Source organism: Prionailurus viverrinus, chromosome B3, assembly GCF_022837055.1.
Source record: "Prionailurus viverrinus isolate Anna chromosome B3, UM_Priviv_1.0, whole genome shotgun sequence".
Lineage (NCBI taxonomy): Eukaryota > Metazoa > Chordata > Mammalia > Carnivora > Felidae > Prionailurus > Prionailurus viverrinus.
The window spans coordinates 41,709,661-41,729,031 of NC_062566.1; the positions used below are offsets into that span (position 1 = coordinate 41,709,661).

The 19,371-nt window shown below is 44.2% G+C and overlaps 1 protein-coding gene across 1 annotated transcript in view; it reads left to right on the forward strand.

Annotated features, from left to right (window-relative positions):
* The window catches only part of ALDH1A2 (aldehyde dehydrogenase 1 family member A2), a 399,898-nt gene that overhangs the window by 55,946 nt on the left and 324,581 nt on the right, over positions 1–19,371 (forward strand). The window contains exon 2 of the mRNA XM_047864525.1: positions 17,377–17,455. The gene's annotated coding sequence lies outside the window, so the exon portion shown is untranslated. The remainder of the gene's footprint in view (positions 1–17,376; positions 17,456–19,371) is intronic.

Consider the following 19,371-nt stretch of genomic DNA (forward strand, 5'->3'; position numbering starts at 1 on the left):
CCTCTTGTCCTCGTTTCCAGCATAATTTCCCACTGCCTTGCTATAGCACTGCCCTCATTTGTAGTATTGGGGTGGGGGCATGCTTAAGACCTTACTTGTGTAATTTCTCTTTGCTCAGAGCCCTGGAAGGACCACAGCCACCCCATTTCTGTCCCAGAACTCAAGAGCCTTTATGCCTGTCATTATTGCCAAAGGCAATCTCTGGTGTTTATGGAGAATAGAAGGCAGTGTGTGACAGCACTGGGCTTTCTAGCTGTTTGTGCACCCACCATTCTTCCTTAGAAAATACTAATACTGATACTTATACCAATATGGGTACCAATAGGAATATGAATAACAATATGAATACAACTTCTAATATAAATACAAATGCTAATATGAACGACAATAGCAGCAGGCATAAGAAGAATGATACTAACACTATTACTAATACCAATACTAACAAACACCAGCATTTCCATTTATTCCTCAGGGCTCTCCAATGCTTAGACGAGCCAATGTTTGCAAAAGCACCTAATGTTTGTGTGTCCTCAACATCTCAGGGGACTTCTTCGTTGATGAGTACCTACCTTTTTCTTCCTGGTAGGAGAAGTGAGTTCTTAAGGGAAGGAACAGAGCTTTGGAGGTAGAAAGAGCAGGAGAAAACAGCAACATGACCCTGAAAAGTGGATCCTCATATTCTGGCTCATGTGTGGTGGAGAAGAAATCCCCTCCGTGTCCACACAGGCTGGGGCAGCCTCAGAGCCACTTCCAACTGCCTGCAGGGGGTGGAGGGTTGCGCGAGGTGGGGAGCTGAGTGCGGAGGGATGCCTTAGTCCTGCTCTCCAGGGGCTGTTACGTGGCTGGCTGTCACGTGGCTGGCTGTCGAGGGGATGGGTCCCCCATCTCAGGAGAAAGACTGCCCAGCACTGGGATCAGGAGCCTGCCCCTGGTAGGGGACACAACTTCTGGGACCCCTTTCAGCCTCAGGCCCTTGAACCGTGTCTGCTCTTGGCAGAAGATGTCTTCCAGACCAGGTTCTGCCCACTTGTTAGAAGAAAATAACCTGCACGCAGCCAAACCCACCCCTGAGGGTGCCACAGGGGAGCCGTGGGGAGTGCGATGGGAGGATGTGCTGTGGAGTTTGTCTTGTGATAGAATCAGCCATGGACTGTTAAGCCCAGTCTGGAGTGTGGTTTTCCTGCTTCACGTGACGATGGAGGTTTATAGCTCTGGCAGCTTAGCATCTGTGGCTGCTGCTTGACAGTCGCAACCAGGCTTTGACAGGAGGCTGTCGTCGGGACGCCAGGCCCAACTCCCTCTCCCCAGGGCAGCATGCTCCACTGCTGGTAAGTCTTGGCTGGCTGGGCCCAGGCTCCTTGCTGCTGACCGGGGGAGTAGGTGCTGCCGGGCAGGGCGGTTGGTTGCCAGAGACCAGGGGTACACCACTGGCCTCCCTGCTCCCCTGTGCTCTATCTCCACTACCAAAGCTGGAGGGGCTCCAATATCAACAACCCCCAAGTCTGAGGTTCTGCTGTAGTCACTTAAGGTACCTGCTCTCGCCTTTACAATTCCTCACCTGTAAATCAGAGCCAGTACACCTGCTCGTCTTCTTCACTGAGTGATGCTGAGGAGTCCAGAAGGTGGCTATGAGCACACACGTAAACAGGAAAGTGTCTCAGAAGATGATAGCTCTTACTCTTAGGATTATTATTCTCTAAGAGATGTTTCTATTCAGCAGACCTGCCCTTTCACTTGGGCTGACTCTCTCCCATCAGCAATGCCTCTAAAAATACCACTTCTCCAGGGTGGGGAGCTGAGGCAAGGCTCCACTTGTTTCTGCCTGGAGCTGAGAATTCATAGGACAGGAGCTGAGTTATATTTAGAGTGTCCTGGGGATTTTCTGGACCCTCTTTCAAGCACAGGCATGCATGGGGATCTCAGAGCAGAGAGTAGAAAGGGGATCCTTAGGGAACAGTGATGACATGGAAGCCTGAAGCAGAGGTAAATGGGGTGACCTTGCCCAGTGGCTGGGGAGAGGCCATGGGAGACATCAGTCGTGAAGGCCTGGGTTTCACCTGGAGAGGGAGGCGCTTTGGGACATTTCAGGGACAGAAGAGGGTCCTTGAAGGCAGTCTGGGAAAGCAGAAGGGTGGCCAGCAGAGGGCCAGTTCCTTGTCTGCCTGGACTCTGTCCATGTCCGCGTGCCAGTGAAGATGGAAATTGGGGGCTGAGTGCAGAGGGATGCCTTAGTCCTGCTCTCCAGGGGCTGTTACGTGGCTGGCTGTCACGTGGCTGGCTGTCGAGGGGATGGGTAGATATATTGGGGAGCATGGTCTGGTCACTTCTGTCTCTCTCCTGAGCATCTCTGAATGAAGGTATAGTCCCTTTGAGTTGGCCTCTCTGTGTGTCTAACTACACCACTCAGGGTAATGCTTCCTTCACTTTGTGGGTAGGCTTTTAAAAATTTTTTTTTTTTTTCAACGTTTATTTATTTTTGGGACAGAGAGAGACAGAGCATGAACGGGGGAGGGGCAGAGACAGAAGGAGACACAGAATCGGAAACAGGCTCCAGGCTCTGAGCCATCAGCCCAGAGCCTGACGCGGGGCTCGAACTCACGGACCGCGAGATCGTGACCTGGCTGAAGTCGGACGCTTAACCGACTGCGCCACCCAGGCGCCCCTGTGGGTAGGCTTTTAAAGAAGTTGTATATTTTCTCCACCCAACAAAAGTGGGATACACAACAATTCTGCAGGTTTCCTCATAAGCTCACAGAGTGGAGGTGCTTCTCTGAAAATCCCTGCTAGAAAATCCTTTGAGCTTCTCTTGTCCAGGAGATTGGCTAAATCTCCCCCATCATGTTAGAATCTGCTTCCCCAGGGGCCCCTTCATACATGATGGAGTGGAAGGTAAGTCCCCGACGGTGCAGAGTCTGCATGGTTATGGGGTAGAGCCTGAAATCAGCCTGTAGACCCTAAAGAAACTTTCTCACTTAACCCTCTACGAGACTCCCCTCTTAACTTTCAAAACCCTACGTGCACACAAAAATGTGTTCTCAGCTAGCCAAAGTCTGAGTCTCTAGTGATATAGCAAAGCCAGTAAAAGAGTTCTTCTGTCACATTGCTTTAAGGCAGGCCTTTTAACAATTAACAAAGAATAAATCAGTGAACTACAGCTTCTGGCTCTCCATCCCCGTGGACATCAACATTTGTTCAGAGAAGAGGGACTAGAAAATCTTTTGTTTAGATTTCGCAAAACATAATAAATGCTGATATTTCAAAGACAGTTTCCTCTTTTTAAGTGCTCTCACATCCATTATCTTTCTGTCTTTTCATGACCACTCTTGGCTCTGTTTTATGGTTGAGGAAAGAAAGATGAGGGGTTTAAACTGGTTGTCCAGGTCAGAGGGTTGCTAAGTGAGAAAAGCAAAGGTCAAATTCAGAACTCTACCTCCATGGCCATCCACCATGTTGCCTTTAGGTCATTCAGGTTGAGATATGGTGTGTGGGGTCCTGTCAGCTTCAGAGCAGTAGAGAAGGCACACTCTGCTGGGAGCCATCAGGTCTATCTCCACCTACCGGGGCCTCCCAGGGCTGAGCAGCACATATACTGAACCATCCAGGAATACAAGTGGTCTTTGCTTTGAAGACACCCTGCAGTCCTTAAGCCCACGGTGCAGAGTGGGCTTCTGGAGGATGTAACTCTCTAGGAAAAACATGGAGGCTGAATGCCAGTAACCTGGTTTCAAGAAAGTCATAGTGTTGACCAATAGCAGATCATAAAAGCAAAGCTGTAAAAATCATTAGCTATGTCATTATGCAAAATCCTGAATCCACATTCCAAATCCTAGACTGGGCATTCATGTACTTCCAGTATTGAATCTATGAAGGTCCCAGCGTCCTCAAGGGTGTTTACGAGACCATAATATAACAACTTATCTTCCTGGCCTCACTGTTTCACCACATCCCCCACCTGCACTGACTTACCATTTTGTTAAAGATTTGTTTCATGCTTTCTTGTGTTATGGTTAATCAATTATTGCTCATTTTTCTCTCAGACTCTTTGCTCTTTGACAGCAGTCAGGATCCTGCTCAACATTATTGGCATCCCTCTAGTGCCTAAAACAGTTGCTCGTAAGTAGAAGGTGTAAGATACATTTGCTTGATCAAATGCGATTGAAGGCTGGGGCCTCCAATGCTTGGGCTAAGTTTGAATGTAATGTTTTCATTGCAGTATTTCTCTGCAGTAAAACATTGGTTTGCAAATGACTCCTCAAAAACGAACTGAGATATATAACAAGAGCCCTTACATGCTTTTATTTTTAACTCACTTCCAATCTAGAGAATGTATTTAAAGAGGTAATATGAAATACAAACAGATACTTCTGCATAGGCTCATCACAGTATTATTTGTAGTGAGGAATTGGAAATGATCCACACGTCTAACATTTCTGAAGGGATTACACCAAATGATGATTTATCCATTTGATAAACTATTAGACAGCGGTTTAAATGATGTTTATTAAGGCTTTAATGACCTGGGGAAATGGTTGGGTTATATTAGATGAAAAAAATTCAAAACTACATATGAAGTTTAATATATTATTTCACTTTGAAAACTGGGCATGGAAAAATTTCAAGAAAAAATGAAAAATTTCAAAGTAATTTCTTTAAGTGGAGAAATTTTAAGTGATTATTGCTGCTATAGACAGAATGTTTGTGCACCCTATCCCACCAATTTCATATATTGGAACCTAATCCTCAGTGTGATGGTACTTGGATATGAGGCATTTGGGAGGTGCTCAAGTCATGAGGGCAAAGCTCTTATGAATGGAATTCGTGCCTTATAAAAGGGACCCCAGAAAGATCCTTTGCTACTTTGATCATGTGAGGACACAGCAAAAAGATAGTCATCTAGGAACCAGGAAGCAGGCCCTCAGCAGACACTGAGTCTGTGGGTGCCTTGATCTTGGACTTCTCAGTCTCTAGAACTGTGAGAAATACATTTCTGTTGTTTATAAGCTATTTTTGTTATAGCAGCAGGAATGGACTAAGATAGTTATTTCGTTTATTATATACTACTTCTGTATATATGGGCTTTTAAAACCAAAACAAAAATAACCCTCCCCAAACCAACACATTAATAAGTGATGAAAGCCACCATTCAAGAAAGCCAAGAAAGCAACATATATCCAACAATGTATTACCAATTATTATGGAAAACACAAGCGAATCAAAAAGAAAAATGGGCAAAAGTGTATGAATAGACAATTCACAGGAGAGGAATTTACCTGCCTAATAAACACCTGCAGATGTTCTCAACCTCACTGGTTGGGGCAATGCCAATTAAAAGAACAAGGTGATCACCAGTTTTTCACTTAATAATTGACAAAAACTAAAAAGAGTTCTGGTGAATTATCTACTTCTTTCAACTTTCTTTTATAGTAATGATGAGCAACACTATCCCGGGGAAGGTATAATTATCATCTAATAAACATATACACCTCTCTATAAATATAGAAGTATAAATGAGTAGGTTCTCATCTGTGGGAGGTATCAAATAGGGAAATTAGCCAAAATCAAAGGAACTTTATGTCATGAAGTTAACTTACATGTCTGTAATTTAGAAACTCTGAATGAATACTGTGTGTGTGACTTCCTTTCTTTGAAAATGGACAGCTCATTTCTGGGTTCCCCAGAAAGCAGACTCTGAGAGCTCAGCATGTGGGATGTTTACCAGGGATGTCCTTGGTAAGGGAGTTGATTCTGGCTGTGATGGAGTCTCAAGAGAAGCTGTGACAGTGGCCCTGCGGGCAGTTCTAAAGATGGATGATCCTTCAGAACAGTCCTGAGTTGAGACAGGAGAGCTGGGTATTTCTATCTCTGTATCAATCATAAATGCCAGATGACCTTGGGGAAGTGACTCTTCATTCAGCTGAGGCAGTTCCCGAGCTGCTGACCATGGAGTGTTGTCCTCCACAGCCGAGGGAAGTCCTTCGTTCCTTTCTCTTTTTTTGGAGGGGGTGGGTAAACAAATTTTATTGTCTATCACTATGTTACACAAATTTCTGAAAATAATGGATTTGCAGAGAAGAAACAAAGGAATAGTAAATAGGAAGGCAACCGAAACGAATTTGAATTATTTTCTATGATATTAAGATGAAAACCATTTCAAAGCACACGTGTCTGGCTTCAGAGTAGGTTTTGTTCATTGGCCAAAGCATGCCTTAAAATCAAGGTAGTCAGCATCTTGTCTGTTCTACTAGCTCTTGACAAAACCTTTGAGGTCTCTGAGAAAAGCTTTGTTCTCCTGGTGACCCAGGGCCATGCTGAGCTCATCTGAAAAAGTGTCCTCCACCCCTTGGTCCACAAGGAAATCCGTTAGGCGATCATACAAAGCCCAGTCCAGAGAATCTGTGTTGAGTATTTAATACATGTTCTTCCATTCCAATTTTCCAATGGACTGAAACCTCACTTCCCCGATGGAGAAAATGTCACTCTTGTTCTCTTCGTCTTGTCCAACCTCATCCTCCAAATAGTGACAATCCAACACAAGGGCCTTCTCGCCATCATCTTTATAACTTCAACCACGGAACTGGGAGCAGATGTCAATTCCAGCTTCTATTCTCATCTGGGGGCTTATCACAGTGTCCACCACCAAATGAATACTTGAATGGCTTTTTAGAAAAAGAAAGTTTTTTTCAAGCAAGTTTAGGTTCACAGTAAAATTAAGAGGAAGTTACAGAGATTTCTCATGTCCTCCCCACCCACCCCCCACATGTATAGCCTCCCCCACCGTCACCATCCCCCACCAGAGTGATACTTTTGTTGCAACTGATGAACCTACGCTGACACATCATCATCATCATCCAAGGACACTTTCCCAAGGTTGCAGAGCTAGAGAGTGATAGAATTTGGGATTTAAATCCACTCAGTTTGACTCCAGAGTTCATTCACTACTAAGCATATCTTCTCCACCATGTCAGTGAAGTGTCTTCTACAGTAACAGTGCTCCTGGGGGCTCCATCAAGGACGGCAACATCCGGGGTGGGATAGAAGTGCTGGGACAGTCACTCAGAATCCAGGAGCTCCACACAGGTCACAGCTGGGGAAAGGAGGTGCTAAGGGCTATATTCCCTGACCTGTGATTGTGTCTAAAATGCTACAGTTTGGCTATGGTTTCATGATGGGCAAATTCCTCATTAAAACACACTGCGCGTGCCTGCATGCGTGTGTGTGTGTGTGTGTGTGTGTGTGTGTGTGTGTGTGAGATTCACAGGGAAAGGAGATCATGGGGCTGAAAAAACCACGTATCCCACTGTTTCTTAAACTGTAATGTGCATGTGTATCATCTGGAGTGGGGCCTGAGAACATGCATTTCCCCCAGCTCTCTGGGGATGCCAACGCTAGATCCACCACTTTGAGAAGCAAGGAAGTAGAGCACCAAAGTGTCCAAAGTCTTGATGAAAAACACTGAGACCCTTTTCCCAACCAAATCTTAATGTGAAGATTCAGTAAATAAAACAAGTGGAAGGGTAGCCATCTTGGTTGAAGTGAAGGGAGTGCCTGGGAGCCCACCCAGGGCTTTGTCTCTCTCCTCCAAACTCATGGAACCTCAAGGCAACCCCAGGCAGCTCTGAAGACGTCCGGTGATCTGGAGTCTCTTCCTGTCTTCCACTAGCTTCTTCCCTGTCCAATACCAGTCACCTGTTGCTACCTGACCCTTGAAATGTGGACAAAGTGACTGAGGGATGGAATTATTAATCTAATTTAAATGAATCTAATTTAACTCAAAAGTTTCAGCGGTATAAAATATTATTCTGTTAAACATAACATTGTTGTTATAGTAGGATGTTTTATTCTATCTTTTAAGAACTTACTGAAATTTGTTTCTATCACGATGTACTGTGATCTAGGTATATCGCTTTAAATATCCAGATTTATTGGAATTTTGAAATGAGACACTTTTTCTGATTGCTTCATCCCACTCTGTGTGATACTTTCTGGCAATATTTGAACTCCGTTTTCTGAAGGAGACTCTAAGAAAGGTGTTGTGGATGAAATTGTTAAGACTGTTCAGTATACACATAGAAATGCTATGAATCACCCCCAGTTTACAGAGCTGTTGAAAAAAAAAAGAAGACAATGGATGTAATGAATTCATTGCTCTTTGCCATTACTGATTGTTTGAATTGTGGGAAAATTTTACAAAGATTTACTGCACTAGTAAGTTCATTTTTCCCCCTTGAAACAAAAGAAATAGTTGCCAAGTGGTCAATAAACAAAGACAAAATGGCAGTGGGATTTGTTTTCTCGCTGATATTACACTGCAAAAGGACAAGGTAAATTTGAAGTTCCAAGTAAAGAAAAAGCTTATTTGTGACCTAGCAAGATAGGCACAAGAACCTGTATTGAAACTGAAACTTTTAATAATCCAAATCAATGAGAACAATTTTATTAATTTTTTTTCTAATGTGAATCAATTGCAGAAGATTTCAGTCATAATCAACAGTGTTATACAGTTTGGCTGAAAATATTGCAAGAAGAACTTGAAGAACACTTTGCTGCTTTTGATAAATTTAGAGTTGCTTTTCAGTTTATGTAATATCCTTTTGAATTTGTGTCAATAAGACTGAGCCAACCCAAGAAGTACTGAGTTTACCTAACTTGGACAAAAATCGTTTTGAAAGTGGTCATGCTTTTGCTCAGAAGTCAAATCCTTCCTTCTAAAAATTGAACTCTCTTGGTCGATATGGATACAAATATTAACAGAAAATTATTTTTGATATTCAACTGAATTATTGGGAATCTTTAAGTATGTTTGGAACACCTTGGTTGTGTGAATCTAATTTTTTAATGGTGAGTTTTATGACATCTAAATACAAATCTAGTAATTCTGAAGAAAATTTGTTGTTCAGAGATGTGCTAGAGGTAAAAATACGCACTGGATTTTGGAGACAGTATGAAAAAAGAATGCAAAATATCTTATTAGTTTATTGTGTTGATTACATGTTGGAATAATATTTTGGAAACATTGAGGTAAATAAAATATATTATTAAGAATAATTTCTCCGGGGCGCCTGGGTGGCACAGTCGGTTAAGCGTCCGACTTCAGCCAGGTCACGATCTCGCGGTCAGTGAGTTTGAGCCCCGCGTTGGGCTCTGGGCTGATGGCTCAGAGCCTGGAGCCTGTTTCCGATTCTGTGTCTCCCTCTCTCTCTGCCCCTCGCCCGTTCATGCTCTGTCTCTCTCTGTCCCAAAAATAAATAAACGTTGAAAAAAAAATTAAAAAAAAAAAAGAATAATTTCTCCTGTTTCTTTTTACCTTTTTAATATGGCTACTAGACAACTTAAAATCATGTATGTGGCTCTCATTATCCATTCTTTTATACCTCTATGATCTTTATGTATAAGCTTCTCCATCAAAACAGGGATCATGGTTGTCCTTTTTTTTTCCCCCACTGCTGAATCCTTGGCATGTGCTTGGCCCATGGTAGACAAGAAATGTTTGCTAAATGAATATCAAATTGGGGTATCTAAAAATTTTTTTTAATTACATAGGTTGTCTGTCATAAATCTCTTTGCACAAGCTGATGTGGGTGTCCATATATATTTTATGTATTACCTTAGCGTAAATTCCAACTTCATTGTATATAAAAAGGCATGGGCCATTTTACAACTTGTTAAACATTGCCAAGTTAATCTCAGAAAAGATTGAACCAATTTACAACACCGTCAACATTGTAAATTGGTTCAGGATGTCAGTCTCCCAGTGCCAACTTTTAAAGGGTTGTAGAATGATTAGCAATGTGGCATCAGGAAGTTACTTAACTTTCTGAAACTTGATTTCTTCAAACAGTAAAATGGAGAGAAAAATATAAAGTTGAAAAATAACTCAGCACATGACGACACAAATACTTGCCTCATGTAAAGTAGCTTTTAATTTTTTTTTAATTTGAGAGAGAGAGAGAGAGAGCACACGCAAGTGGGGAAGGGGCAGAGAGAGAGAGAGAGAGAGAGAGAGAATCTGAAGCAGGCTCTATGCTCAGCCCAGAGGCTGATGTGGGGCTTGATCGAATGACCCTGGGATCATGACCTCAGCCGAAATCAAGAGTCGAATGCTCAACCGACTGAGCCACCCAGACGCCCCTGGAGTGGCTTTTAAATGTATGATTCTGGGGGCGCCTGGGTGGCGCAGTCGGTTAAGCGTCCGACTTCAGCCAGGTCACGATCTCGCGGTCCGTGAGTTCGAGCCCCGCGTCAGGCTCTGGGCTGATGGCTCGGAGCCTGGAGCCTCTTTCCGATTCTGTGTCTCCCTCTCTCTCTGTCCCTCCACCGTTCATGCTCTGTCTCTCTCTGTCCCAAAAATAAATAAAAAACGTTGAAAAAAAAATAAATGTATGATTCTGGCTTAAAAAATTGAGGTATCAGTGTTTTCTTGCAATAGTAACAGTATGATTGGTGGTCTGTGCTGGGGGTGTACATTGTGGGGGGTGGGCAAGAGGTGGCTACTTTGGGGATGAGGCCAAAGAAATCAGTCACAGAATGGGACCTTTGAAAGCTGCTAGACTCAGACACTTTTGGGAAAAGGAAATAGCTTCTTAACGTTTGCACTCTGGATTCTCCAGCTACAAAGATTTATTTAAAATAATTGTGGGAGCTGATATCTTATATATGCCTAAGAACTCAATCCGTCTCATTTTATATTTTATATCAGAATGAATATTTTCTATTTCCTAGCCAACAACAAAAAAAGTTCTGAATAAAAATCCCCTTGGGTGATGATTTGAAAATTCCTCGGTGGGTTGGGGATCTATAAGTGGTTTAGAGGAACACTAAGAAAAGAGCTGTCAGCTTCTCCATATTCAAATATTCTTTCTCAGAATCAAAAAAGTTCTTAGACCTGCACCATCCGGTATGGGAGCCACCAGCTGTATATGGTGTCTATTGAACACTTGAAATGTGCCTCATCTAAAGACCTAGTGTGGCAAAAATATAAATTATCTCATCAATAATGTTTAAGTACGATTCCAGGTTGATATGGTAATAATTTAGATGCACCCGGGTTAAACAAAACATATCATTATAATTAATTTTACTTGTTTCTCTCTCCTTTCAAATGTGACTACTAGAAAATGGAAATTACATATGTGGCTCACATTGTATTTCCTTTGGACAGTGCTGGTTCAGACCCCTGTGTCTGCCTACAGCACCCCCTGTGACCACCTGTAACCACTTAGATACTTTGGAATATGCACTGACAGCCCATATTAGCTCTGAGCTGGAGTTCACAGCCTGGAAACAAAGCAGTGAAATGTTCTTCGGCAGGACCTGTGCAAGCAGATTGGAGGCTGCTAAGGTAAAAGGCTGTTGGTGGAACTCAGGCCAAAACTTCACCTCAGTTAACACCAGTAAAATTCCAGAATTCCCCCTTACATTTTGGTGAAAATGGACCATTAATGAGGCCAAAAGTCTGACACTGGTAGTTGACAAAATACTTTTTTTCTCTTATGTGTTTTTAGGTTCAGAAAGACAAAGATAAAATGAACTAATAATACAGTCCTTTTATAAAGAGGTAAAATAAAACTATTGAGATTAGAAATGATGTCAGTGTGGATCCTCTGGGTAGCAGATACCGGGTGATGAGCTTGGGCAGGCAGTGGGTTTACTGGGAGAAATGTCTATGAGGGAGGAGAGGGTGTTCTCAGGAGATGATGAGGGAGCCTTCATACTGTAATGCAGGTCTGGCACTGTGAGAGTAAAGAGGGAAGGAAAAATTAGGTAGATTTTCAGTCTGCCATCTTTTTTTTTTTTTTTTTAATTTTAAAATGTTTTTTTAAATTTTTATTTTTGAGAGAGAGAGAGAGAGAGAGAGAGAGAGAGAGAGAACATGAGCGGGGGAGGAACAGAGAGTGAGGGATACACAGAATCCGAAGCAAGCCCCAGGCTCTGAGCTGTCAGCACAGAGCCCAACGGGGGGCTCAAACTCACGAACTGTGAGATCATGCCCTGAGCCGATGTCTGTCGCTCAACCGACTGAGCCGCCCGGGTGCCCCCAGTATGCAGTCCATTTCTGACAGGGGCTCGGGCAGTCCAGCAGTAGTCCCAGAGCTCAAAAGCTGCCTTTGGAGGCAACGTGAGGCAAGCAGGATGGGCCTGCCCTGAATCCCATGCCATGCTCAGCCAATGGCTGGGAGCAGCTGGGAGAAGGGTGGCCTTGACACTTCCAGGTCCACAGGACATTCACAGGGGCCATCAGGAACTCTGCTCCCCTTGGCAGGTCATCTTGAAGGAGAGCCGAGTAGTGGTGCACAGCCACACCGCCACAGAGATATTGATCTCTGATATCAAATCTTGTGCTGATTTGAAGTTAAATTTACAAGCCCAGATGTTCTTGAACTTTTCTCCATACTTCGTGTTTCAGTGAAACAGGCTAGGTTCCTTTAGAAATGGGGCCCTTCTACATACTGATGGCCTCAGTCGGGACTGGAGTCAAGACACCAGATTGTTAGTCTTGGTTCTGCCATGCGTGTGATACTTTACTGCCCAGCACCTCAGTTTCCCCATCTGTGACACTGTTGCCAATTATAATATCTACTTTGTGGGGTTGTTGTGAATGTTTAAAAAGATGGTATGTGATAGAGCTTTCCACAGAGGTAAGACTGTTTGATCACTTCATTCAGATACTGACGGTCCCACCTGCTGGAAATCGGGTCATGAATACTAGAGGCTTCTAAGTGCAAGTCATGTCATGTTGAATATTTCAGCTATTGGCAAAATGTGGCTTGCAAATAAATGATTTCCACCTATGAAACCTTAGTTGGAACTCATTCTAGTTGATCCCAGTTGTACACTGTTCTGGGGTTTATTTTGGTTCTTACAGTTCTTTCATCTTAGAACACTTCCCCCAGATATTCCCAAGGAGGGATCCCTTCCTCCACTCCAGCCTCTGCTCCAACATCACCTCCCAGGCCTGCCCCCACCCTCTTACCCAAAATAACATCACCTCTTGCCTTTATGTTGCTTTGTCTTCCTTTGTAGTGCATGTTAACCCCTGTTACAATGTTTATAATGTTACAGTGTTTAACTATCACTATCTTGCCTTGTCTGCTGGAGCAGTAAGTTTTATGGGGGTCAGGAACTTTGCTTCATTCACTAGTATATCTCCTGGAATCCTGCCTGGTGTGTAATAATTGAGTTTTTTCACTGGATGAAACTCTAATGTGGTTTCTAAAAGGAATGGAATAAGGAAGTTAGAACAATAATAATACTTTTCATGGTCTTCTTCAACTGTGAGGGAAAGAGGAAGAAGGAGGTTAATTTCAGAGAACAGATGACTGGCATCTTACCCTGGGTGGGGCCAACCTCCTCCTGAGTCAGACTTTCCAGCAGAATTGCTAGCAAGACGCAAATGGACAAGTTTGGCATTTATCTTTTCTTCTTACATTCAGTTTCTCTAGGGGAGGTGGGCAAGCTTTCTTTTTATTTTTCTCTTTCTTTCTTTCTTTCTTTCTTTCTTTTTTTTTTTTTTTATTCCTGGAGATCAGATGGGCAGTGAGAACCCTATCTAGCCCACCAAACAGACACTGAGGCTTAGAGGATCAAGAATGGTTATATCTGTTTGGGCTCATCCCTATAAGTCATGAGCACAGACACAAGCTGTAGTCCAAGAAGGGTAAATACTCACTCTGTTCGTATCAACCTAAGGGACATCACAGTGTGGCTGAGTCCAGGCAGGACTAGAGAGTCATCTCTATTACTTGGGTTTGCCCAGCCACAGAGGAGCCGGGAGTGAGGACAGCAGAATGGTTCGTCCTGAGAAGTGTTCAAGCTGAGGATAGTGTCGGCCTGGGGTGTTGTGGAGGCGGTCCCTGGATTGAGTGTAGTTGGTACAGACCAGAGGAATTGTGTGGCCCCTTTTCATTTACTGGCTCCATGAATTTAAGTCTCCCCTGAACTCACAAACTGTTTACCCAGAAAAGGTCAGTAGACAGAAAAAGAGAAGTGAGGTCATTTAGCAGCCTGATGCAACAGAGTCTTATGAGGGCAACTTGCTCTTGGCTAAGCCAAGGAACAGTCTGTGGATCACCCGCCATTGGCACGTTCCTGTGAGCGAAGCGTCATCCCTGCGAGAGGGGATGCTCAGCCCAGAGCACCAAGGACTCTGGGTTCCCCATAAGCCAGGAAAGCACAGAGACCCATCAGAGAGGATCAAAGGGAAAAGCCAAAGTCCAGCCAGCTCATCTCGCCCTGGGCAAGTGCTTCTTGCCCCTTTTCCTGGAGGAGAGCCAGCCTCCTTTCCCCCAAGGAGCGCTGGTGACATTCTCCTAACATCTTGGTTGACAAGAGAGCACAAGGCTGGAACAAACACCCGGGTTCTAGTCCTAGCTCCACCTTGACCTCACTTTGTGACCTTGGTCAAATTGCTTGACCTCTCAAAGTCAAGGCCTCAAATTCTTTTTTTTTTTTAATAATTTTTAAAAATTCATTGATTTATTTTGAGAGAGACAGAGAGAGTGCCGTCCAGGGAGGGGCAGAGAGAGAGAATCCCAAGCAGGCTCTGCAGAGTCAGCCCAGAGCCCAACGTGGGGCTCGAACTCATGAAACTGAGATCATGACCTGAGTGAAATCAAGAATCAGATGCCTAACAGACTGAGCCACCCAGGTGCCCCTTTGGGCCACAAATTCTTTCTCACAAAATAAAAAGATTGAGTTAAATGACCTGTAAGTCTTTGGCTCCCCCCTCCCAACTGCTCATGTTCTGTGAACATGTGATTGAGGGGACTCAAGGAAGGGGCTGGCTGATACTTCTCTGTTAGAGCTCTCTCTGAAAGGCAGTTTAGCATTTGGCACTGGGGGTGGGAAACAACACAGAGAAGCAGCCTTGGGATGTGACAGACCTGTGGGCTGCCAGTCCCGTCTCCGTCACAGGGTTCTGGGGTGTCTGTTTCCCATCTAGGAGTGGAGCTGCCTCGCAAGAGGGCAGAAGGCCCAGCGATGCAGCGAGCGCCGTCAGCTGGCTCCCCTGCCTCCTACCCCCCCCCCCCCCCCCCCCCCCCCCCCCGGCTGACCTGGGAGTGGTGAGTCATGCTTTGTCACCACCAGTGCCTGGCAGCAGGCCCCGCACAACTTCTTGAGCTTGTCAACACCTAGGATAGAATAAATCATCAGAGGCCCATTTTAGCCAAGAGTGAAAAATGAAGTCACCAGAAGACGCCAATTAGGGATGCAGAGGGGAGGGGAGGGCTTGTGGAAGGACAGGGCTGACTTCCTGGGGAGCCGATCCTGGGAAGGCCTCAGGCCCTGGATTTGCTGTCTGCAGCTTCCCAGCATCCCGGAGAGGGCTCTAGCAGGAGGCCCTCCCCTGGAAGCAGGGACCCAGACGCTCCTGCCCTTTTGCACTTTCAAAATCACATCCACCAGCAGAGACATCGTAGCTCCTATCTTGCTCTGAGAAGTAGGTCCTGCTTGCTATCCTGAATAATAAAATCACAGGGAGTTAGGAGGGAGATGCTGAATTCTCGAATCCAGTAACTTTCCAGGCTTTTGTTCTGTTTTATTTTAGGAGCTGAAGGAAGAGGGAGGGGAGGATGCGCAGCCTGTATGCTCAGCCCTCCTCCCCCTTTCTCCCCAGCTCTGGCCTGGGCTAATTCATCTCAAAGGCTTTTCCACTTCTACCATGCTGTAGTTCATTGCTGGGTCTGAAAATAACACATCCTAGCAAAGCCGAGCATGTGGACAAATTGCTGGTATTTTAAAGATGAAATAGCACCATTGCAGTAAAAAGAAAAAAAAAAAATCCCAGGTCTGTTACTTTTGTAAGCTGTGGGATCTCAGTCAGGTTACTGGACCTCCTGCCTCTATATTCTCATCTGTAAAGTGGAGAAAATAATAGTACCTACCTCAGAAGGTCTTTGGGAGGATTAAACAAGATAAAAGCAGTCGGGGCTTAGCCTGCCAGTAACCCCAGCAATGGTGTGGTTCAGAGAAAACAAAAGCCTGCAGGACCCAAGTTTTGTAGGGAGACAGTAGGCGCTGGGGTGCTGGGTGCCCATTCTATTTCTCTCTTGGTCTCCTGTTCCTGGGCAGATCTCATAGGGACTAATGTTTCCTCTCTCTACTTGGCTGCCTCATTACTTCCTCTCCTGGCTTTGTGTATGCCTCCTATCCAGAGCAAGGTTGGCCCCAGAAAATGCACTAGGACCCAGAGAGGGAAGCACCAACTTGTTCATTCATTCATTCATTCATTCATCCATCCAGCAGAGACTCTGTACCCACCTATGCCTGGAACTGTGCTAGGCCTGGAGGATTCAGAGAACACAGGGACCTGGCTTTTTCCCTCCACCGCTATGGTGAAGCGCCATCCTTCTTGGGACCCAGGCTCCCCTTTGACTCTCACCCTTTTTCTTCCTCCCCCATCAATCAGGCTTGGGCCCTGGTCATTCTAATTTGAAAATGATTTTTATATCCTTGGGCCTCTTCCACTTGGGGGTGCTAGTTAAAACCCCAGGAGTAGGTAAGATTGTCAAAGGACAATAGATCCAGAGAAGAAAATTTACATCGGGATAAAATCTTAGGAAACATGCACATTTGGGGGTGAGGGGTACAGGAAAAAAAGGCCATGGAGGCCACGAAGGGGATAGGCACTGGTGGATGGGGATGCTGGGTAAAAGGTGGGGGCCCCATGGCGGCTGCTGAAAGAATGGGTAGCCTGGTGAGCGGCACACACACACAGCAGCCAGTATGTTTGCGACTCTAAGACAAGGGTATGGTCCACGCAGGCCATGAGCCTGAGGCCACAAAGTGGGCAGTGGGCAGGGGCCAGTGGCCAGCAGTTCTTAGCCTCAGGTGATTCTCAGGAGTCCTGGCTAGACAGCACCATCCACCTGCAGACTCCTGCCTTTACCCAGGTTCCAGTCCTGGCACTGAGGTGGGGCCCTGCCAAAAACAAGGCAGTTTCTAGTCTCAAAGTGTTAGAACAGGATAAGCGTTCAATTTCCTGCACTGGGCATTTGGTCAGGGCCAGTCTGCAGAGAGGGGGCTGGGCCCGTAGGTGGGGATCGGGTGGCCCCAGCTTGGCATAGAACTGGCAGAGCCTGGGAACCGGGCTGGGTCTGACGGTTCCCAGAGAAAGGTAAACATGAGGCAGTGGGTCTGAGGTCGAACTCATTAACTGGGCTATTGGTCTAGATTCGTGGGAAGATTCTGACCTCTGCCTTTAAGGTTACTGCAGGACAGCTGTGAGGAGGGTCTTCCCTTGTTCAGAGACCAGTGCACAGAGGCTGTAGCCCCACCGAACATTTCACTGTTGACAGTTGTCTATATCTGTGATTCACCTGGCTCTCGCCACAGCCCTGTGCACTAGGAAAGAGAGGTCACATTTTCTCCATTTTGCAGGCGAGGACACCAGGTCTCAGCTGGCAAGGGGGCCTCACCCCAGGAGGCAGCTGTTGGCAAGGCACGCTCTCCTGCTTGGGTGAGTTTTGTTTTGTTTTATGGTGGGAGGAGGATAGTGGCCAAGGGTGGATAACAAGTCCAAATCCAGGCCCTGCCCCTTACTGACTTGTGTGATTTGGGGCAAGCTGCCTACTCTTCTCCGAACCTTCTCCTCTTCCTCATTTATAAAATGGGGTGGTACTACCTTCTCTCTTCCGGACTTCAATTTACCAACAACCCCTCAGGGCTCATTTCTTTTCTCAAAACAATTGCCTCCCCCCACCCACTCCAGTTTTTCAGTCACGCCTATTATTTAAAAAGATACTTTGATGTATCTCTAGCTTTGAAAGACTCTTGTTAGCTTCAGATCTATATTTTCAACGCCAATACAAATTTGACACTTGAACTTTGCAGGCATCTCAAACTCAGATATCCAAAGTGGAATCTCATCCTCTTCCCCAACCCACTATTGACTCTTCTAGTTACCTCCATAAATGGAACTATATAATATTTTTTCTTGGTGACTAGCTTATTTCACTTACTGTAATGTCCTCAAGATTCACCCATGTGAATCTTGGGTGGCATACGTCAGAATCTCCTTCCTTCTTTTTTTTTTTCAGTAGGTTTCACGCCCAGTATGGAACCCAACTTAGGGCTTGAACTCATGACCCTGAGGCCAAGACCTGAGCTAGAATCAAGAGTCAGATGGTTAACCGACTAAACCATCCAGGTGTTCCCAAAATTTCTTTCCTTTTTAAAGCTGAATAATATTCTATGTATAGGCCACATTTTGTTTATCCATTCATCTGTTGATGGACACTTGAGTTACTTCTGCCTCTTGGGTATTGTGAGTAATGCTGCTGTGAACATGGGTGTACAAATAACTCCTTGAGGTCCTGATTGCAATTCTTTTGGGTCTAGACCCATAACTGGACTGCTGAATCAAATGGTAGTTCTATTGTTCATTTTTTGAGGAAATGTCATATGGTTTTACATAGCAACTACACCATTTTACATTTCCACCAACAATGCACAAAGTTCCAATTTCTCCACATCCTCACCAATGCTTATTATTATTATTTTTTTAATTTTTAAAATGTTTTTGTTAGAAGCCGTCTTGTTGGGTGTGAAGTGGTATCTCACTGTGATTTGTTGAAAAAGCTATTGTTTCTGGACTATGTTGCCTTTGAGACTTTGTCAAAAATTAGTTGTCTGCATATATGCAGGTTTATCTCTGAATCCTCTTCTGTTCCAGTGATCTGTCTGTCTTTATGTAAATACCAAATTGTTTGGATTGCTATAGCTTTGTAATAATTTTTGAAACTAGGTAGCATTAGCCATTCAACTTCGTTCTCTTTCAGATTTGTTTTAGTTATTCAAGGTTTTTTTGAACCAGCTTATTAATTTCTTTAAAATTGCCATCTAGGATTTTTATTGGGATAGTTTTGAATCTGTACAACAGTTTGAGGAAAACTGACTTCTTAACAATATTGAACTTTCCAATCCATGAACTAGATCTATTTCTCTATTTGTTTAGGTCTTCTTCCATTTATTTCAGTACTATTTTATAGCTTTCAGTTTTGGGTCTTTCACATCATTTTTTCAGATTTACTCCTATTTCATTTTTTGATGCTGTTGTAAATGGTACTGGTTTTTAATTGCAATTTCTTTTGTGGTCAGAGGAGATACTTTATAAGATTTCAACTTCTTAAATTTGTTAAGACTTGTTTTGTGACCTGTGATTTCTTCTGGAGAATATTCCTTATGTGCTTGAAAAGAAAAGAATATATATTCTGTTACTGATGGGTTGAACATTCTGTATATTTCTGTTTAGTCCATTTTGCATATGATATTCTTTAAGTCCATTCTTTGTTGATACTCTGTCTGGTTGATTTTTCATTATTGAAAATGGAGTATTGAAAAGTCTTACTGTTATCGTTGTCTAGTTCACCCTTC